Source organism: Pinus tabuliformis, chromosome 5_1 (assembly GCF_031772625.1).
Source record: "Pinus tabuliformis cultivar Carrire ecotype Pingquan chromosome 5_1, CPIR1, whole genome shotgun sequence".
NCBI lineage: Eukaryota > Viridiplantae > Streptophyta > Pinopsida > Pinales > Pinaceae > Pinus > Pinus tabuliformis.
The window spans coordinates 364042664-364066209 of NC_142305.1; the positions used below are offsets into that span (position 1 = coordinate 364042664).

General features: G+C 36.6%; 1 pseudogene; it reads right to left on the reverse strand.

The window, feature by feature from the left end:
* Window positions 1–2312: 2312 nt before the first annotated feature.
* LOC149164948 (uncharacterized) overlaps window positions 2313–23546 on the reverse strand; it is a 62697-nt pseudogene continuing 41463 nt past the window's right edge.

The window sequence follows — 23546 nt, forward strand, 5'->3', positions numbered from 1 at the left end:
ATGCACCCCATGCAGCTTAGTTCCCATGGATTTATTGGATGGTTTTCCCTTTCCTTTGATGGAAAAATATCCACATACATCCACATTGAAGTACTATGATCTTTTGCATAACCTCCGAGGCATTCATGCACAAACCTGAGTTCCCCTTCAAGTCTATGTTCTTATCTAACTTGTGCGAAAAATTTGAAGAGAAAGGGAGTGCCCCTGACAGCGCGTTACCACTCATATTAAGGTGGTACATGTGAGAAATATTACCTATAATGGAAGGAATACTTCATGAAAATCTATTGTTATCCAAATTCAGAAATATTAGATTCAAAAGTTCTCCATAAGCCACGGGTATTAGACCCGAGTTCCCAGAACTAGAAAGCCTATGCTCGTAAGCTTTCTAAGCTTTCCAAGTTCAACAGGAAATGGAGAAAACATTGGATTCTTATCTATTATGAAGTACTGGAGGTTCTGTAAACTTCCCAGTGAAGGAGGGAATTTGATTGTAATCTTATTTTTGTTGAGAGATATGAAATCAAAGTTTTTCAGGTACACAAGAGTTGCAGGAATGTGGCCTATGAGGGAATTAGAGCTCAAATCTATCTTCTACAATGTCCTCATATTTCTAAGGGATTATAGAATGGGTCCTCTAAGATTGTTGTAAGTTAAATAAAGGTCCAAAAAATTGAGTAAACTCCCCATTCTCTGAGGGATTTTTCCCTTGAAATAATTATAACTCAAATCTAAAATTAAATGCATGAGACTATTTAGCCTCCCCAAATCTGGTAGGATGCACCCACAGATATTGTTCTGAGAGTGTAAACACTTGCAATCCCCTCAAGCTACCAAAATCCCTAGTAATTTCACCAGTCAGACCCTTGTTAGCATGCAGGCTCAACTACTCCAAATTGGGGGCCAGCTTACGAAAACCCAAAGGAATTGTGATGTTGTCATGCATGAAATACTGGAGCATAAAGAGTGCCTCCAAAATTGAGAGGTTGAAAATTGAAATTGGAAACATAAAATTTTTCTTGTATGAAGGATTAGGTTTGTACCCAAAATTAAGCCTGGAAACATGCAAGAAATTGTTTTTCTCTTGTTTGGACTCCAAGCCCTCTCATGTTCCTTATGCACAAGGACGTGATATTTTTTTCTCCATTTGCATCTGCACACATATATGCCATTACTTCAAATTGAGCTTATGTTTCCTTAGGATTCATTTTCACATTAGAGACCTGTTAATCTACCTGGCCTCCATGATTTTTATAATGTGATTCTCCATGAATTCTTACCAGTAACAACAAAAACACTCTCATAGTGTATTTATAAGGATACATTGAATGTTCAAGAGAGAATAGATATACCAATCTGATAAACAAATTTAGTTCCTATAACGTGTCTTATGGATTGGGATGTTAGAATGTGTTGGATAAATGTTTACATCTTGTGAGGAGGTGATAGAGAATCCCAACGATATTTGTAGGGAGACTTCAAAACTACTCAGTGTGTATCTTCCTGTGGTGCAAGGGTTGTCTTTGGTAGTTGCAAGGTCAATGATTCTTTAATCAAATAAATTAAAAAATCAAATCTTTTATCATATCTTGTTATATTCTACTAACATTTCTACTATTGAATCTTTTATCATATCTTCTGCATATTTTTTGTATGCAATGAATCTTATGAGACTCCTGGTTTAAATTATAGTCATATGAAGAAAAGCTAATCACAGAAAATACTATACAATAAAGGTTATTTGTGGGTTATCTTGTGAGTTGAAAATAACTTGACTCATAGAGTTGCAACTCGCCTTCTAATTGTTCTTAATTAAGTCGATAGGGAATGCTTGGTTGATTTAATTGGAAAACTAAGAGAACGATGTGACTCTTACATGAATGATATAATCTTCGGGTCAATTTCTTCACCTTTGCATCTTTCAAAGTCCAAAACCTCACATGTCACCAATGAGGTTAGATCATTGGCTATGTAGTATGCCTCTGATAACAAATCATTTGGCGATTTGTTAAATGTTCCCACCTCACACCAAGTGGCAGGTAAGCAACTTCATGTATGGATTATATTTTATCTTTGTACCTGAGCTTGTATTCAATCCCAATGAAAGCAATATCGGTATATAGTTGTTTATTTGAATATAACTAGAAGCATCACTTGGCCCAATATATTAGGGCTCATGTTTTTGTTTTCTCAGAATATATTCAACAAGAACATTTGATACATTTCTTTTCAAAGTTCTATTTTGTTTTTTTTTATCTTTATCAATATAAAAAATTCACATTTTCAAATTCCTGTTGCATTCAGTAGTGCAATTAAGCCCCTGTCTTGGCATTCCTATGTTCTTGACTCCTTGAAAAGAAAATTGGATGATACAAGTGCATTGCATGTAGCGTGACTGCCATGGATTTATTAGATGATTTTCCCCTTTCTTTGATGGGAAAATATGCATATACATCCGCACCCAAGCACTGAGATTTTTGCATAACCTCAGAGGCATTGATGCACAAACCTGAGTTCCTCTTCAAGTCTATGTTCATATGTAACTTGTGCAAAAAATCTGAAGAGAAATGGAGTGCCCCTGTTAGCATGCTACCACTCAGATTAAGGTGGTACATCTGAGCAAGATTACCTATAATGGAAGGAATACTTCCTGAAAACTTGTTTTTGTTTAAATTCAAAGATCTTAGATTCAAAAGTTTTCCATAAGCCATAGGTATTGAACCTGAGTACCTAGAAATAGCAGGCCTAATCTCCTAAGCTTTCTAAGCTTTCCAAGTTCAACAGGAAATGGAGAAAATATTGGATTATTATCTATTATGAAGTACCAGAGGCTCTATAAATTTCCAAATGAAGGATGGAATATGCTTGTAATCTTATTATTGCTGAGAGCTATGAACTCCAAGTTTTTCAAGCTCACAAGAGTTGCAGGAATGTGGCTTGTGAGGGAATTAGAGCTCAAATCAAGCTTCTACAACATCGTAAGATTTATAAGGGATTATGGAATGGGGCCTCTATGATTATTGTAAATTACATCAAGGCCCAACAAGTTTCTTAAACTCCCCATTCCCTGAGTTACTTTTCCATTGAAAGAGTTATAACTCAAATCTAAAATTAAATGCATGAGACTATTTAGCCTCCCCAAATATCGTGGGATTCCCCCATGACGATTGTTTCGAGAGTGTCAACACCTCTAATCCCCTGAAGCTTCCAAAATCCCCGGTAATTTCACTAGCTAGACCATTGTTAGCACACAGGCTCAACTACTCCAAATTGGGGACTAGCTTACGAAAACCCAAAGGAATTGTGACGTTCTCTTGAATGAATCTTTGGAGCATAAAAAGTACCTACAAATATGAGATCTTGAAAATTGAAGTTGGAAAAATTGCATTTTTCTTGCATGAAGGATTAGGTTTGTACCCAAAATTAAGCCTGGAAACATGCAAGAAATTGTTGTTCCCTTGTTTGCACTCCAATCCCTGCCATGTTTCTTGTATCAAGGGACATGATAGTTTTTTATCCATTTGCATCTGCAGACATAGATTCCATTACTTCAAATAGAGATTTTGTTTCCTTAGGATTCATTTTGGCATTGGAGACCTATTAATCTGCCTCGTCTCCATTATTTTTATGATGTGCTGCTCCATGAATTATTACCAGTAACAACAAAAACATGCTCACAATGTATTTAGAAGGATACATTGAATGTGCCATAGAAAATAGATATACCAATATGAGAAACAAATCTAGTGCCTATAATGTGTCCTGCGGATTGGGATGTTAGAAAGCGCTTGATAAATGTTTACATCTTGTGAGGAGGTGATAGAGAATCCCAATGATATTTGGAGGGAGACTTCAAAACTACTCAGTGTGTATCTTCCTGTGGTGCAAGCATTGTCTTTGGATGTTGCAAGACCAATGATGCTTTAATCAAATGAAATAAAAAGTTAAATATTTTATCAAATCTTTTCATATTCTACCAACATTTCTACTATTGAATCTTTGATCATATCTTCTACATATTTTTTATATACTTGATATTATGTGGCTTAGAGATTTGTAAGTTTGTAACCGCTAGAGTATAGTTGGTTGATACATCGATACTTAGATAATCACTTACTAATATATCATGGATGACATTTCTAACTTCACAGTAATGTAGTGTTTGTCTAAAAGTAGCACCCATATGCATGTTTTCATATTTTCTACGACTAATTTAGCATTTTGCATGTTTTTTTTAATAGATGCATTATAACATAACAATATATATTCTATAGAAAACAATTTGAATACACTTCACTCCAGGGTTATTTTCAGAGATGGCTCTCATGCTCCTGTTCCTACCCATGTTAAATCTGTGCTCTAGCAATAGTGCATAGAATCAGTACAATTTTAAATTATTATGCTAGTGGAAAAACCAACAAATGCATTCCATGGGGTCACCCATTCCATTGACGTTATTTTTTTGTAATATTAATTGCTACAAGGGATAGCTAAATTTAGCATTTAGAGAAACCAACCCCTTACTAACTATGAACCACCAATTTCTATGACAATAAAGATTTAAAAGTAATCTACTAACATACTATTAAACAAGCTAGAACTGTCCTAACTAAAACAATATAGACTAATTATATGCATATTATTTCTAACATGAGAGATCGCATTATATGCTTCTTGACCTTGAGAATTAAAAAAATAACAAAAAGCAAAATAAGTCAAGCAGGGGAACCTTACTAAAGGAGTTTGTATAGTATCCAAATCATAACATATTCTTCAAAGATGGAATTAGTTAGGATTCCCATACTTTTTGTGAAATGATGGATTTAAAAATAGTTTTGAGGCTTCCACAAGAGTTTGGTGTAACACAACTACAATTTTTTCATAACTCAAATCTAGTTACTCAATGGATACGAAAAGATATTGTTCCAAGTAATTTCACCTTACAACCTCAATTAAGATGACGTTCTTAATCCCCTCACAAGATTTTTATACATATCTTTATCTCATATTTACAAAAATAGAAACAATATTACATATAGGACTCTTAAAAGCTCAATCTCAATTGGCAAGAAGAACATAGATCATCTCTATAATCCAAAATGAACACTCAACTAAATATAGCCATGAAATTGGATCTCGCTGTTAAGATATTAAGTCTTTCTTTATGTTTTTGTTGTTGTTAAAACAATAGACTATTTCGGGACTTTAGGTTGAATGGGTGATGTAATATTATGATCATCAGTTTTTCATTTTCAGAAGTACAAATGTAACAACTTAGATGTAATCTACAATTTTATTTTGAAAGATTCATGTACATAGGAATGTCAAGACAAGGGCTTAATTGTATTTTTACGGATAAGCCTGGATTTCTAGGGAATTAAGCATTAGGTGATTTCTCTTATTTAGATAACTTCTTGTGAATTATTTTTACTTCTTAGATTAGTTTCTTCTTTTAATTATTCTATTATGGTGTTCTTCTTCATCCAACAACCATCAATGCATAAACATAAAGAGACAAGAGACACAAAATATAGGGTATTAGCCAGGGGAAAAACCTCTCACTCTTTGAGAGGAAAACCCATACAAATTCTTCTTCTTATAGAGATTCCAATTGCCGAATACCAAGACCAGGACTCTTGACCTATTTGACCTCTCCAAGACCAAGACACCAAGCTTCTTACCTTTCCCTCCTTAGTCAATGATAGTCAACTGCCTGCTCCTTCGTTATGCTTTGAATTTCCTTGAAATCTCGACTTCCTTTCCTTTTCTTAAGGCCTGCGACTTCTTGGCCCTAAATTAGGAACCCTAGCACGTGTATATGACCATCCTTTCTACCTTGATATCCTTCTCTTGAGGTGGATGATGCCTCTTTGGAAACTTGTCTTGTGTTGCACCTCAATTTCTCCGAGATCTAACCTTCAAGTATCATAGTAGAACCTCGGCTTCTTCTCCAGTATACAAGTCTGCAATTTGGTATGTGTGGTGGTAAGTTGGCCCACCAAAAGGTCCCAAATAAACACTAGATACCTCGTTTCTCTTTCCTTCATCCTCACTAGTTATTAGACTCCCTTTATTACCCTTGCACTTCTTCCAAGCTTCAAATCTAGATTGAATTGTAACTCTGAAATTCTGCTCTAAAATAGCGCTACACTACCCTATTTATAGTGGTTGGAGCCTCATAATTATATGACTTGAGAGAGCCGAGTCGTCATCGTTGTTTGAGTAGGTTATATACTCCATATTCTAGCTGACTTGAAGGAGTTGTTTTGTGGTTGGTCTTGGAGGGCTTACTCACTGATTTAATGAATCATACAAAATGTAACATACCCAAGAAGGGTCCTTCATACACGACATTGATTCAATTTGACTTTATGACCAATCCTAAGAACTCGCAATGGGAGTCATACTGAAAATAAAATTCATTTCTCATGAAACCCTTGAGATAAGAATTACAATAATAATTTTATTTTTCTTCTTTGCATCAGTTACATAAAATCACAGTCATATATATCATTATTAAGACTGACCCCAGTTACATTTTTCAATGAAGGGAAGGTTTCCTAGTCACGTCATCAAGGACATATTGATGAGAAGAAAAGGGAAAAGGGACTTACAATACAAAAATAGAAGACTTGGGAATTACAGAAGAGGAATGCCCTAGAGACAGAGAGATATAAGATATTAGAAGACACCTACAAAACAATTCAAGGATGGAAGTGGAAGAAAAGGTTAAAAAGAAACAAAATAATTACATAGAGTAGTTTGATCCCATCTATGAAACAAAAATATAAGAATTCCTGACAACTAGTATCCCATGGAAAGATAAACAAAATTTGGCTCAGATGAAAACAAGTTTGAATGGATTCAAGTGCAAAATAGGGAGGTTGTAAAAACATAAAGAAGGTTGGGAACATAGAACATGACAGATACATGGATCAGAGGAGGTCGAGACAGAGCAACATTTCTTCATCAGATGTACAAGTTGCAACCACAACAAGAGGAGGCCAATTCTAGACAATGTCAGCTGAACATAACTACTTTAGGACAATCACCTAGGAAAATAGGTAGAGGTCCACTAGAATGATGAACCATAGGGACGACCTCCTGAGGTTAACTAGCACCCCCAACAGAGGCATACATATGACTACCCCTTCAGCAGGGAATCTAACCTGAGAGTTCATCCCCACACACTTATTATCATATTGTTTTTAGTCTTAATTAAATGTACTTACATCATTTTTAGCTAAACAATGTCTTTTAGAAGTTCAACAATATGATGATGATATTCATCCCATCAACTATTTAGTCCCACGAACATTTAATAAAAATGTATTCTATGATATTCTATTGTGTTCATTCCATGATATAGAGAAAGAAAGACATACATTGCATAATATGTGATTCAAACCATGTATGCACTATCTGTTATTACATAAACAATCCATGGAACTATTTTGTAAATCTGAATACAATGCAAGAACCTATTAGTATTAAAGAGGGTTACATGACTGATAATCATAATTGTTAAAAAAGGAGATTTTGATACAATAACATATCTGAAGCAAGTTGACTCCTTTTTGCATCATTAGCAAAGCACATGATTCTCATAGCACAAACTTACACTTCCAAAGTCTAAGAATTGTGAAGTGTGGACAGTAGATCTTATATTAAGAAATTATTTTTATAGATAAGCTTAGATGTAATCAACAATTTTCTTTTGAAGGATTCATGGACATAGGAATGTCAAGATGGATAATGTTGGTCCTAAGGGCCTTATATGGGCATAAAAAAAGGATATGCATGATTAATCTAAAGCTTCACTTGAGGGGTGATATCAATTCCTAAAGCTCCATTGTGTGATAAGAGTCAACTTGTTTGAGACTTTTTTCTAGTATTTAATTTGGTAAATGTAAAAAACGTGGTCTTTTTAATATTCTATTGTATTAATTCGATACAAAGTTGTTGAAAGCACAAGAGAAACATAAAAAACACCACCACCATCACCACCAGTATAAACAATAATAGTAGTAGTAGTAACATCAACAACAACAACAAAAGAAGTGGCAACACCATCACCACCATCATCAACAATAGCAACAACAACAGTAATAGTAGCAACAGTATACCAACAACAACATCTACAAATTCAATAGCTTTGAATGTTGCAGAGGAAAGCACAATAACAACAACAATGAAAAGATGTGTTCCATCTTTAAAATGGATCTTCTAATCGATTAGTGAGTAATGACTCCCTTATATGAAATAAAGGGGCCGAAAACACCATGCCAATGAAGATGTATGAGGAATGTCTAAAGCTATTACATCATAAAGATTCCATGGATGATGGATTAATGAAGGTCTTGGATAGTGTTTAGATGTTTGTTAAATAGTGAAGAGACTACTGTGAAATTCAAATGGTATTGATCATAATGTATTTCTTGCTCCTAATTTTACATTCATTGTTTTATTTTGTTATTATAATTGATAGGTTACAACCAGTGGTTGCTGCCCCCTTTAATTTTTTGCAGAGATTTGGAGACAATGTTGGTTAGCTACTAGAACCAAACCAGAAAAATATACCAAAGTCAACAACTACACATGATCAATATTCAGGGTACTATATTCTCTCACACAGACTTGTAATTCAATCTTCTACAATTTCTTTAAGGCTCGACCATGTAGGTTTTTCTACATAGTGTCTAGCAATTTGTCACAATTGAATTATTTTTGTTTGACTAGAACCACTTTCCTAGTAAACAAACATTAAAAGAGAGAGTTTGATTGTGATATTTCCTATCACAATATGGGTTTAGTTTCTTATCAGTTTGCATGTTACAGATACATGTAATTTTTACATAGTACAACATGTAATAGGGCAGCTGCTCTTCAGCGGGCTCAAGATCATAATTAGCAACTTCATGTGGCCACACAAGTGTGCTAAGGAACTTTCTCGATAATGTATATACAGATCATTAGAGCCATCCATTTCTATTTCTTCCTTATATAGAAATTTAGTGTATGCAGAATGGACATAGTTACCACTATCAAGGCCATTCAATTATAGCCTTTTTCCCTTACAACGTTTTTTTTAATTTTTATGATTCATAAAAGATATCATTTTGTTAGGGATTATTCAATGGTGCTTGTCTCATGGTTAAGTGGCAATAGTAAACAATCAAGCTTGACACTAGATATTCTGCAAAATAAAATAATTCCCATACACAAGATTGCCTTCGTCAGAGATATTTCCATCACCCAGAACTTTTCCTTAGATCATCTCAAGGGCTTAAGACTGAATTTGTCATGTATTGTTATTAATATATAATAATTAAGTATTGTTGTAAGAACAATTGTAATAGAATCTAAAAAAAATGAACTAATTATACATTAATTTTACTTACAAAAAAAACCATTCCTTACAATCCACATTTTCATATGTCGAGATTATCTACATCTTGAATGTTGTTAAACACATCTTTAGTTACGAATAGTTTAATTCCAGGAGAATTTTGATCACCCTACAAAAGAATTATCAAACAATAAGAGTTGATTCAAGACCAAAGTAAGGATTCTCTTAGAATATATAACTTCTAAGCTATAATTCTTGATATTTTTTGTGCATTATCCATGTTACTAGAAATATTACTTCCTACAAGAATGTCCAACTGTGTCAAAATATATAACTTTGCGGTAGCTACTAGAAAGGAAAATGTAAAATTTTGGTAAAGATCCATGTGAAATGTCTCGAAAGTCTCAAGTAGTCAAAACTACCAATGACAAGAGATGTAATAAATATAATCTGCCATTGCTTTGGTTGGGTTCTGCAGAACATGTTAGTAAGGCATCATGAGGTTTCCATTCTTAGTGTAAAGTTTCAGAGAAACTGAAAAGGACACTGGTAGGTCCCAAATTTCCATGTTAAATCCCTCGTTTGAACCAAGTTGGGAATATATAGGGCATGCATGTGCACTGTAGAGACAAATGCAATATTTGAAGGGGAAATACAATTTCCCTACACTAATATGAGGGCATCATCATGTTATAAAGAATATAAATCCAATTTAAAGAATAATGTATAATGTGTAGGTCTATTAACACTCAAAAACATCTAGATAAACTAGGGAAGGTTCTAAAGTAACCTTACAAAATCACTTCGCACTTCATGCTACTGCTTTTCTAGCTTCAACAGGGGAATATCTAACATAACATATAGAACTTCAAACTTTAAATATAATTTAAAAAAGTCATTAATGCCTTAAATCTATTGGTTGATGGAGTCAACGAGAAAGAAAAGCTCAATCGGGTAGGTTATACACCCAAAACGTGGGTTTAAAAAATTGCACATTACAACAACCAACATCATCAATAAAAAAGACTCGTCATGAACAAAAAATAACCTTTATTTGTAGAGCTACATGTTCAAGAAAGTCTATAAATGCTTGAATCACCCTAAAAATGCCAAAAGGGACAAAAGTATCACTTCCTTAGCACCTTATCCCCATATTGGACTGGGACATGCTCACATGTAAACTACAATAGTAGCTTTAAATTCTCATTGACCAACTAGCTTGATTACAATAACATGCAAGGACTTACAAGGAGTAGAAATGATAAAAGAAATGGAAGGACTGAAGAAAAACCAATCATATCAACCAACTCTCCATCTCTTATAAACTGAGAAGGGTAGTTTACAAAGCAGGTAACCAAGGAAAAGATGAGTAAAAACTAAAAAGATCCAAGTAAAACACTTTCCTTTTCAAAATGGAAAAGTTTCTTTCTTATCAAAAAAGTGTGCTTTCCTAAGTAAGAAAAGCATGATATAATAAAAGAAAATTGGTTTTTTCTCACATAGGGCACACATTCTCCAAACATAAGAATAGGCAAAGAAAGAATAGCACATATAAGGAGCATATTTCCTTACTAGGGTGGCATTATGAAAATAAACATTAAGAATTAAATAAACATTAGGTAATAATTAGTTAATTAATGATTAATAAAGCGACATGTGAAAGGACATGTCTCAACTAACAGATGTGACTCTTATGAAATGGCACTCCGCCTAGTCTTTATATGGGGACTTTCGTTGAACAATCATCATATCATATCACTTGTTCTCAAAAATTTTATATAAAAATATTATTTATCCTATGATGGATATTTTCATAATCCAAATATTCTAAATATAATTGTGTGATAACAAACTTTGTTCGTAGCAGCCTTCAGGTGCACTTTTGTTCAAGTGAATGGCTTAGGTACGGGTCCCAAAAGTAGATTGCATGGAAATTTTTTCAACAAAATGCCTTTCTTCCTAGAATAATTTTTTTATAACCAAGACTACCAAAATCATATGTAGAAGCCTCCGCCAAGCTTACTAGTTTCCAAGTGTAGAAGGACAAAGTAGGGTCCTGTTGTAGCGGCTACAACACCATCCAAAGTTTTTCCCTGCAACCAAATTTAGAGCCTTCCATGGTTTTTCCTTGATGATTGCAAACATTCAGGCTCATCCCATGAGCTCATGTCGAGTCTTTACACCCTCTTTGATTGACCATTCACTGGTCATCTTTTAGCATGTTGGGTGCAATGTCATGCTTGTAGTCTTGTTATGGATATGTTGAAGGTCTATCTTTGTGTGTACAAGTTGTGTGCACTATGTAAAAATATGTCACACTCACACACGAAGTTGTATGTAATGTCATGCAAGTGTCGTCATGGTCATTTAATGATCTATCTCAAGTTTTGCACTTGTCGCTCTCACCATTTAGTCAACGGCACTAAGCATATGTTTTCTTATTGGTTTGAGGTATCTTGTCATTGAGTCATGTTGAGTCTGTGTTTGCAAGTTCATGTATACATGAGTTCACTCAATCAGACACTTAACCATTTTTCCGAAGATCTGTCAACCAGACCACCCTCCACTAGCCGGACCTCCACTGAGCTACACTGTGCAGTCTCATCCCTTAGTGACCAAGCACTATTGCCCAGAACTGCATAGAGCTTGAGGTTGCCTTTCAAGCAATCTGTATTGTGCAATCCTCAGATAAACCTTGTTGACTGTCACCTAGAAAAATGCAAAAGTTGGCTAAGAATCCATCTCAATCTACACTTCCCGCAAGCCTATCCATCAAGCCTCCCATTGGTCAATTGAAGAATTTGATAGAAGCAGTGACCCAGGGCCACACTCAACTCCAAAATTTCACAGAAAAGGCCATCTTGCCTTCTTTCACTGCCTAAAGGAATTACATAGACAAGGAGAGCAAGCACCTATTTCCTATCACTGTACTATCTCTGGAAAGTGTGTAGTTTTGTCAGTCAGTCCCCCTGCTTGCCTACTTGCCACTCATAAAAATTTCATATTTCTGATGGATAGTCCACCTGCTTCGCAATACCCCACTTAGCTTGGAAAATGCATAGACATGTCCTGCATGACTCCCTCCCAGATCTATGCAGTTATGGCTAGCAAGATCCCAGAGCCCGATCTCGGCCTCATCTAGAAATCTACACAATTTTCACTACCAGTGCCTCCTGCTACCCACAATGCCTTCCACGAAAAATCTATGCAATTCTGCTTCCCAGTTGAGTGAGATCCTATAGATGTCACTGCTATCCTGGACTAGTCAACCTAGCCTCTCAGTGACCTTTGCGCAATTTTTCCCAACAGTTCCGCAGAGCCTCGTATCCCAGCCTGAAATGCTCTATGCACATTTTTAGAGCCTTTTCCTCTCTCTTGGTCACCTACACCCAAAAACGAAAGATGATGCATCATGGTAGACTAGGGGATTTTTGGATTTGATTTTGTTTAATCATGTGTGATTGCATAAAAAGGTACATGGATGAGACATGCCATGACGATGAACGAGATGAACAAGGAGTGGATGCTAGGAGACTTGTTTGCAAATGAATGAACACATGAAGCATGCCAAGTACCAACGAAGGGGATACATGTACATGAAATATCAATCGAACACCAAGGCCATTGATGACTTTTCACACCTTGTCCTGTGGAGGTGAAGTGATGATACACCAAGAGCACACTCATCACTCAGTAGCACAATAACTCGACATGGACACCACCATCAGCATGAACATACCTGTAGTGTCATGTTGAGTCATGTTATGAGTCATCTCGACCACATCACTATTGTGGTCCATACTATTATAAGAAATGTAATGTAATGTAGACATCCAAGAGACACACATACGAAGTTGAAGTGTCATGTCAGTTGAAGAGTCATGTAAGTCAAATAGTCATGAGGGAAGTCAAAGAGTCACAAGGGTGTGGTTCACCCTTGGCTATATATACCCATGAGTTGTACATGGAAAGGACATTTCACCTTGCCTCCTCCCACATAGCCTTGAGGGTGTGTAGTATTTTCTTTGAGGATCGAGAAATGGCTCCAACGCTGCACTATCAGGGTTAGCGATGTATGGTGTACGGATGTGTCTTGGAAATTTCACTTAATTCAGAAGCCTGTTAATAGGCAAGCACCTTTTGACACATGTATTGTATTTGTTTGTAAGAATATTCTTTGGATGCTTGTAATGCATGTTGCTTTAACTTGTACTAAGATAGTTGAACTATTTCAGTTGTTTTATTGCATATGTTGCTCAAAATGTGCTGTATCACTTGCTATCGTTGTCTCACCCTTGTGGACTACTCCGCCAAACACTAAACAAATTCATTCTTGTAAACTTGTTATAATCACAATCGTGTGGACTACTCCACTGGGTGTTGTATGTGTTATCTATTCACCTTTTGTTGTTTTCTTCCACATGCATGTGGAATACTCCGGCGGAAGCTGTGCCAATCCTGTTGTGTTGTGTGTCTCTAACTGAGTTGGGACTATTCCCTTTTCACTTGAAACTCACTCTCACCCTCTCCCTCTACTGTGAAATAACTTAGACACAAGTTACACTAAGCACTCACCAAGCACATGAAGCTCATTTTTTGAAGACTAAATATACCACTCTCATGTGCTAAGAAGCAAGATCTAAGGCATACATTTAAGATAATAGCAACCAGGCCATCATACCAATTATGACTCCTACACCAAAGGATGTGCGGTCTTGTTGGGACTTCATACTGGGGAGATCCTCTGCATGTTAGTGGGTCCAACATCGTCAAAAACTTTGGTGCTAGAAGGAGGGTCGTTAGTTGTTTATGGTTGAATGTCCTCTCACCCGCACTCATCAATCATATGGTCAAGGAAGGAACTCGAACTCCCTCTCACCTACATGCAACTCTGAAGTTGGTTACTCCTCACCTTCAAGATGTGAACAAGAAATTTCATATCAGCATCTCTGCTCTATCCATCGCATCACCCGTCAATTTTCCAAACCAGTCAGACTGGTTCCAAGAATTATACAAGATCTTCCATATGCATCAAAGAAGCCAAAGACCACTCCCACAGGATTTTTCGTCTCATCAATGAAAGAAGAATTCCTTTCTTCCCTCGAAGGTCTGACTGTTGGATCCCTATAATACTAGTGATTACCCTATTACTATTGTAGTTGTATCCCTTATTAATATTGTTGTGCCCCTATTATCCACATATTGTTATTACTGTGCCCTATAGAATCCCTCTATTGTTATTTTTGTGGCTTTATATTACTATTGTTAGGTTAGTTGGGTTATACTATGATTCCTTAGACTCCTATATATATAGAAAGGAGGTTTTGTCATTTGAATCATCCAAGGATTGTTCATTTATGTAATGTAAAGGAGGTTGCCCCCTCGAGGAGGCTGATTTATAAGGCGTTTTTCTATCTTTTCTTGACCTGGTTTCATAACATTTGGTATCAGAGCTTTGGATTCTAGGGTTTCGCTGCTCCAAATAGGTCATCGTGACATTTTTACTATAACTATTTTTCTGCGATGTTTCAGAAGCTAAAAAAAATCCCATTTTAGAAGACATCGAACTGAACCTCAGATCCAAATTTCAGGGTTTTTTGCACTATATTTGCGGAGATATGATCTGCGGAAGTTGGTCTTTTTGCAGACTCCTGAATTACATTCCAAACAGGCGACCTGGGGAAAATCCTCATAACTTTATCTATGAGCATTGGATTGAAATTTTGTAAGAAGTTACAGAAAGAGGACATAATTTAGTTTCTTGTGAATATTTTTAGAGCCAAAGGTCGAAAAAATGACTCATGGCATGTCGTACAAGTTTGCTCTACTGAACTAGTCTATAATCAAGTCACTGTGGGAGATTTCACATAACTCTTCCTTGGAGAATCCAATTTGGGTCAGACTGGTGGCATTGGAAAGAGGACACAGAGGGATACTGTAGGTCGCAATTTCAAAAATGGATGATTAGAAAGTATAGAGATACATCAGAGGCAATATCGAGCTCCTACAAAGTGAAAAAAAGGTGTGTAGATTTTTTAAAAGTTTTGCTTAAGCTTGATTTGAAAATTTATTTTGAAGGAATTCAAAGGGCATAGTAGAGAATTATTATCGGTAACTGATGCCCCGAGGAAAGAAAATGCAAGCACCTAGTAAGCAACCTGAAAGCTCTAGCATGATTCATGAAGAAGAGGAAGAAATGCTACATGATATATCAAAATTACAAGAACAAGTGCAACAAATGTCACTCTCACAAAAGCTAACAGAAGCTAAGATAAATGGCATTGAATCTAAGATAAAGGGCATGGAAGCTAAGATGGATGATGTAGATAGATTTGAAGAGAGATTTGAAGAGAGACATGGCAGATTTGAAGACAGGTTTGACAAATTTTCTACAAGAAGTACTTACTAATGCTGAAAAGGTAATAAAGGAAACTCATGATGTGAACAAAAGAAATGTTAATAATGATTTCTTAGACTCTAATGTGGGATAAAAGACCCCCCATATTCCAAAAATTGATATGAGGAATTTTTATGGCAAGGATCTCGCAACATGGATATTACAGATGGAGCAATTTTTCGATCTCAATAATGTGAAAAACACACAAAAGGTACGTATTGCAACTTTATATTTGGAACCAAATCAGTTTGTATGGTATCAATGGCTTTCCTCTCGTAAACAGATTATCACTTGGGCAATTTTTACGGAAGAACTGACAACACATTACAAGGATACAAAAAGAAACACTTTTTTTAGCCAATTGATAAGTCTCAAACAAAAGGGTTCAATAATGGAGCACATTGAGGAGTTCCAAAAATTGAACATAAGGGTAAACAATATTCCAGAGGAGCATAGGATTGATGTGTTCATAGGGACTTTAAAGGATAATATCCAACATGATGTTTGCCTTTGGGAACCCGATTCATTAGAGAAGGCAATCGGGTTAGCAAGAAAAATGGAAAGCAAAATTATGGCAACCAGGAAGCATACCACTCACAACTATAAAGATGGAAGTATTGTTGCCCCTAATCTTCCACAACCTATAAGGTTGACACCAAAACAATTGGAAGAAGAAAGAGCAAAAGGGCTTTGTTACAGTTGTGATAGAAAATACACTAAAGGTCATAAGTGTGCTGAGAAGAAATTATTCTACATAGATTACGAAGAGGAAGAAGAAAAGGAGAAAGAAAGGTCAAAAGAAGAGGATATACTCCAAGAACAAAGCCTAGATAAAGAAGAAATGAATCTGACCATATATTGTAATGCATTGGTGGGAATTACCACTCCTCAAACCATCAAGATAGAAGGACAAATCAAGAAGAAAAAGGTAATAGTGTTGATTGATTCAGGAAGTACCCACAATTTTATTCATTGTAAGGTAGAAAAAGAATTGAATTGCTTCTTATATCCAGCACTAGAGTGTCAAGTGATGGTTGCAAATGGAGGAACAATAAATTGCTCTACAAAGTGCCATAATATCAAGCTATCAATGGGAGAATATGTATTGACTAGCCCAACGCTTTCCATTCCAATGGAAGGTGCTGATGTACATACTAGGAGTCTAATGGCTACAACCGTTGGGTACAATAGATTTCAATTTTCTAGAAATTTTCATGAAATTTTCTATGGAAGGAAAGGAAGTTGAATTAAGGGGTATTGTAGGGAAACCAGGAAAGATAATCAGCTCTAACGATATGACAAAGCTTCTAAAAAAGGAACAAAGGGGTGTAATTTCAGAATTATGTTTGCTAGATGTTTCCACATTGCAATCATCTATTTCTCCAGATCTCCAAAAAGTCTTGGACAATCTTTCCAAGGTATTTGAGACTCCCAAAGGTCTCCCACCTATTCTTGATCATGATCATGCTATTCATCTGATTCCAGGAAGTGTTCCTCCAAGCATCAGGCTGTACAGACATCCATATGCCCAAAAGAGTGAAATTGAATGTATGGTTGCAGAAATGCTAGAGGCCTATATAATTCAACCGAGTCAAAGTTCTTTCTCTGCTCCAATAGTATTAGTGCACAAGAAGGATGGATCATGGCGCATGTGTCTAGATTATAGGGAGCACAACAAGCTCACTATTAGAGATAAGTTTCCCATTCCCATCATTGATGAATTACTGGATGAATTTCATGGATCAATTTACTTCACCAAGTTGGATCTTCGATCAGGATATCATCAAATCAGAATGAATACTGAAGGCATTCCGAAAATAGCATTTAGAAATCATGAGGGTCATTATGAATTTTTGGTCATGCCTTTTGGCCTTACCGATGCACCTTCAACATTTCAAGGTTTGATCAATTCCATTTTCAAACCATTCCTTAGAAAATCTGTGTTAGTATTTTTTGATGATATACAAATCTACAGCAAGTCTTGGAAGGATCATGTTAAACATGTTGATAGGGTGCTACAACTATTGGAGGAGAAACAATTATATGCAAAAAGATCCAAATGTTTCTTTGGAGTATAAGAGGCGGAATATCTGGGTCATATTGTATCTCATGAAGGAGTTAAGGTAGACCCTAGCAAAATTAAAGCCATTAAGGAATGGAAAATCCCCACATCCATAAAGCATATGCGAGGATTTCTCACATTGACAGGGTATTATCCCAAGTTTGTTAAGAATTATGGGAGAATCGAAGCACCTCTAACAACATTATTGAAGAAAGATTCATTTTCATGGACTCCAGAAGCAACAAAAGCCTTTGAACATCTTAAAGAGGCAATGTGCCAAGCACCGGTCTTAGCTACACTGGACTTCACAAAAACCTTTATTGTGGAATGTGATGCTTCAAGAAAAGGAATTGGTGCTATTTTAATGCAAGATGAAAGACCCATTGCTTTTGAAAGTCGTCCAATCAAGGGAAAGCTTTTACACAAAGCTATTTATGAGAAGGAAATGTTGGCAATACTCCATGCGCTTAAGAAATGGCGACCCTACCTAATGGGAAGACACTTCAAGGTAAGAGTGGATCATGATAGCCTTAAATACTTTTTGGAACAAAGATTATCCTATGAAGAGCAACAAAAGTGGGTCACAAAGATGTTGGGTTATGACTTTGAAATCATCTACAAAAAAGGGAAGCAAAATTTGGTGGCAGATGCACTCTCAAGAAAGGATGAGGATGTGGAAGCATTGTTGTGTGCCATTTCTATTATCCAACCAGATTGGATAAACGAAGCAAGGGAGGAATGGAAGAATGATGAAGAAGTGTGGGCAATTATTTGAAAGTTACAACAAGTTTCTAGTACGTCTGATACATTTAGTTGGAAAAACGTTTCTTTATGGTACAAATATCGCTTATACCTCTGTAAGAATTCCCAACTACAATAAAAGATTCTTATGGAATTTCACACTTCTCCCTTAGGAGGGCACTCAGGATTTTTAAAAACTTACCACAGGGTTAAGAAGGAATTCTTTTGGGATGGCCTTAAATCAGATATTCAAAACTTTGTGGCGGAATGTTTGGTTTTCCAACAAAATAAAGTTGAAACAATTAAGACATCGGGTCTATTACAACCTTTATCCATTCCAAGCCAACGTTGGGAGGAGGTTTCAATGGATTTTATCATAGGTTTACCCAAGTCTGAGGGAAGGAGTGTCATCATGGTGGTAGTTGACAGACTTACCAAGTATGCACACTTTTTTGCATTATCACATCCATTTAAAGACAGTACAATTTGTACTGCATTTATGGAAACAATTCAAAAGCTACATGGAAACCCAAAGATTATTGTAAGTGATAGAGATCCCATTTTCACTGGAAATTTTTGGAAAGAATTATTTTCTTGTCTTGGTACTCAGTTCGCTCATAGCTCATCTTATCATCCTCAATCTGATGGGAAAACTAAGATAGTAAACAAATGTTTGGAAGGATATATTCGTTGCTTTGTATCTGATAAATAGACACAATGGGTCAAGTGGTTGCCTCTAGCTGAATGGTGGTATAACACTTCCTTCTATACAGCAACAAAAATAACCCCATTTATGGCACTTTATGGATATCAGCCACCATCCATCACATCATACTTAAGAGAAAATTCTAAGGTTCAAGTAGTGGAACATCACATCGAACATCAACAACAAGTCCTCCAACTCTTAAAGGATAACCTCGTGTTGGTACAAAATAAAATGAAACAACAGGCAGATCAACATCACAGCAAAAGAAGTTTTGATGTAGGTGATTGGGTATTCCTACGGCTACAACCATATAAGCAAATGTCCCTCAAGAAAGCTTAGAGGGATAATAAATTATCACCAAAGTATTATGGTATGTACAAGGTGTTGCAGAAGATTAGTACTATGGCATACAAATTAGAGCTTCCTGCAGCTTCTCGATTGCACCCAGTTTTCCATGTTTCATGTTTAAAGAAGGTTATAGGGGACAAGCTCCCAGTTCAAACATAATTGTCAGAACTTGACAAAGAAGGAAAAATTATATTGGAATCGGAAGCAGTCACAGAAACAAGAACTCGACAACTACGAAATCGATCAATTTCGAAATATCTTATCAAGTGGAAGAACTTATCCGCTGAAGATTCCACATGGGAGGATGAGAATTTTATACAAAGCATCTAGAACTACTCAAGCATTGAGGACAACTCTTTTTTGAAGGAGAGGGGCATGTTGGGTCCCTATAATACTAATAATTACCATATTACTATTGTAGTTGCATCAATTATTAATATTGTTGTGCCCCTATTATCCCCATATTGTTATTACTGTGCCCCATAGAATCCCTCTATTATTATTTTTGTGGCTTTATGTTATTATTGTTAGGTCGGCTAGGTTAAATTGTGACCCTTTCGACTCCTATATATAGAAAGGAGGTTTTGTCATTTGAATCATCCAAGAATTTTTCATTTATGTAATGTAAAGGAGGTTGCCCCCTCGAAGACGCTGAATTCTAAGGCGTTGATATATCTTTTCTATCTATTCTTGAGCTGGTTTCATAACGCTGACAGAAGCTATTGAGAATGGAGAGGAACCTCCTGTCTTCTGATATGGAGAGTAGGACACCCTCATGATCTTTGGCTCAGCCTCTGATACAAGAGGTGGAGGGGAAGGAAATGGAGGAGGTGGAGGGGGAGATGAACCAACAAACTTAGAGTCAGGGCCAACATATTCTGAAGAAGAGGAGGAGAATGAAGAAGAAGAAGCCATGGCCGACCAAAACTTGGAATGGATGACATAGGGACCGCTGGCTCTCCCCGGTGCTTTGCACAAGATGCGAAAGGGTTCAAAGAGGATGTTGCAAAGTATGACCTAGACAAAAAAGTGAAGGTGGAAGACCACTTGGGGAACTTCTACCTACAACTACAAACACTTGAGGTACGATACAATGATTTTGAATGTAGATTGTTTCCATGTACCTTTGATGGTAGAGCAATGGTATGGTATCATAGCCTTCCTGTCAACTCCATCCAGAACTGGGGTATGTTCCAAAGAATGTTTTTGGACAAATTTGCTAATGATAAGACCGCTTCCATGTTGCTCAAAGAGTTGGGCAGTCTCAAGATGGAGTCAAAAGAGAAAGTGAAAGACTTTAATCAGAGGTGTTTATGCATCTTGAACAAGTTTACATCATACACAAAACCCCATGAATCCATCACTATCGATTAGTACACGTCTTCACTTCCAACCAGTATTGCGCAGTTCATCAAGCGAGCTATGAAACCAACATTACTTGAAAATTACAAAGAGGCAATCATTGTGGAAAAGTACCTGTGCGTGATTGGAGTCATCAAGGATGATGAACCAGTAAAGGAGTCTAAAGATGCAAGAAACAAGCCCTAGGCTACTGCGAGTAAGGGGAAATACAAGGAAGCAAGTGACATTAAAATCCTGACTCGTCTTGTAAAGAGCTTGACAACAGAGGTGTCTGAGCTAAAGAGATGCACGGTCAAGACATCTACTAGTATCCGACTTCCCAGACAACAGAAGAAGAGTGTGTCATCAGGAAACGACAACTACCTGGCTAAAACTACACAGAGCTCCAACTCAGTCTTCCAGACAAAAATGTGCACAAACAATGAATTTTCCTCATTCCATGAACACCATCACACAGAAAGGACTTGTCCAAATTGGAAATGAGTTACAGAATTGGTGCACAATGGTATGAGAAACATCATAAAAAATGCGTAGTGTCAACTAGAATATGAAGATTGTGAAGAAGATGTTGCATTTGATGAGCCACCAAGTACTAGGAAAGTCGTCAACATGTATCAATGTGCATGCGTGCAACACAGAAAACAAACACTGAGAAGCAACCAACAAAGAAAAATGGTCGATACAATCTCAGAAGTCAAGGGGCTTCCCTTACTATTTGGGAGTTGCAAGAAAATCTTAAACTGACGAGGAAGGTTGATCCACCAGTTGTCCCAAAGAAGAAATCAGAAATAAATCTTGGGAAGATAGCTGCAAACAAGAGTACGTCCATGAGCAGTAAACTTCATAACACTCCTCTGGACAGTACAAACATGAGCTTAACCCTGTACACCTTGGTGAGTTTACCCACTCTTAACTATAATGTTGTTGAAGATATGAAGAAAACTCATGAAAACATCTATTTGTTCGAGTTAGCTAAACTCAAGAGTCAGCAGGGTATTCTGTTGCGCGCATTGGGGCAAACATTCACATATAGCACAACCTTTACTAGAAAGGGAGAAAGAACATCTCCCAGCTCATTCACAGCTGTGCTCAACACACTCTGAATGGAAGAATCAAACTCCATTTTCCCTCTACTCTTGCTCTCATTTGAAATGTTTAACTACAATGTTCATAATTTCTTGGTTGACTCTGGTGCATCATCTAACATCATGGCACTCTCCATTGCGAAGAGGATCATTGTGCAATGGAGAAAGACATTTGCGTAGATCATCCAACTAGATTGAACATGCATACCAACCATTGGTGAACTACGAGATGTGATCATCCGACTATCCCATGACGGCCAAGTTCACCAATGCATTAACATTGTCATTATGGACATACCGAAAGAATATTGGTTTACTGCTTAGCAGAGACTGGTCTAGCAAGTTGAATGGACACTTTGCCACAAACTGGTCACACTTATGGCTTCCGTACCATGGAAAAAGTAATTATATATGGGTGTTATCTCGCACAGCAAGCTCCAAACCCACCAGACACATAGTTGGGTCTCTTTCCTTGCACAACTAATGGAAATGAATCATGTACAATACATTGTGACACTATTAGCAGTAGCAATAACAGTAGTAGTACTAGCGCCTTAAGCGGTTTGTCTACAATTTATTTGTGGACCATGAATTTTTATGTATCAAAGACACATGATGGCTCTGGAGTCAGGTGTGCCTTGATACACCCAAAGCAGAGGAAGCACTTGATCTCAAGCTGCTTGGAGTTCGAGTGCATGAACAACACTGCTAAATATGAGGCACTCATATTGGGCTTGGACAAAGCCAGTAGCCTCAACGTTATTGCACTCAAAGTGGCAAGTGAGTCAGAAATCATGGTATGATAAGTATGTAACACTATACAATATTTGTCACCTCATATCAAAAGTTATCAACAAGAGGTATGGTGACGGATCTCTAACTTCCAAGATTTCAATATCATTGTTGTGCAAAGAATACATAATGCAGTTGTTGATGCCTTAGCTAACACAACTGCTAGGATGACACTTCTTAGGGATAGGTTTACTATTGAAATTTTATGTAAGCCTTCTATTCCTGATAACATAACTAATTTACATATTTTTGATGATGATGAACAAATACTACACTCCATGGCCAACTATAATGCCTTCAAGGATGAAATAATTGATGAGGTTGAACACGAGCAGTCTATGAAATCCACAACTAATCACAAGAAAGAAAACGTCATCCCCAAGAGTATGGTATCTCTCGAAAAGGTATATGAATTGCATAAATGCTTCCACTTGCCAAGGAATAGAAAAACCCATAGTTCCACCATCATGCATGAACAAATCTACTTGGGAATAGAGCAAGATCTTAAGTTTGTAAATCTCATTATGTGTTGCACAATGCAGGAGTGAAAAGACTTTGTTTGCTTGTTCAAGCAGTACCGAGATGTGTTTGTGTGGACATATGATTGTCTGAAAACCTAAGACACGTGATAATCTAACATGTGATTCTGATCAAAGAAGGGTTCAATCCATTTTAGCAGAAGTTGAGAAAAGTACATCTGTCAC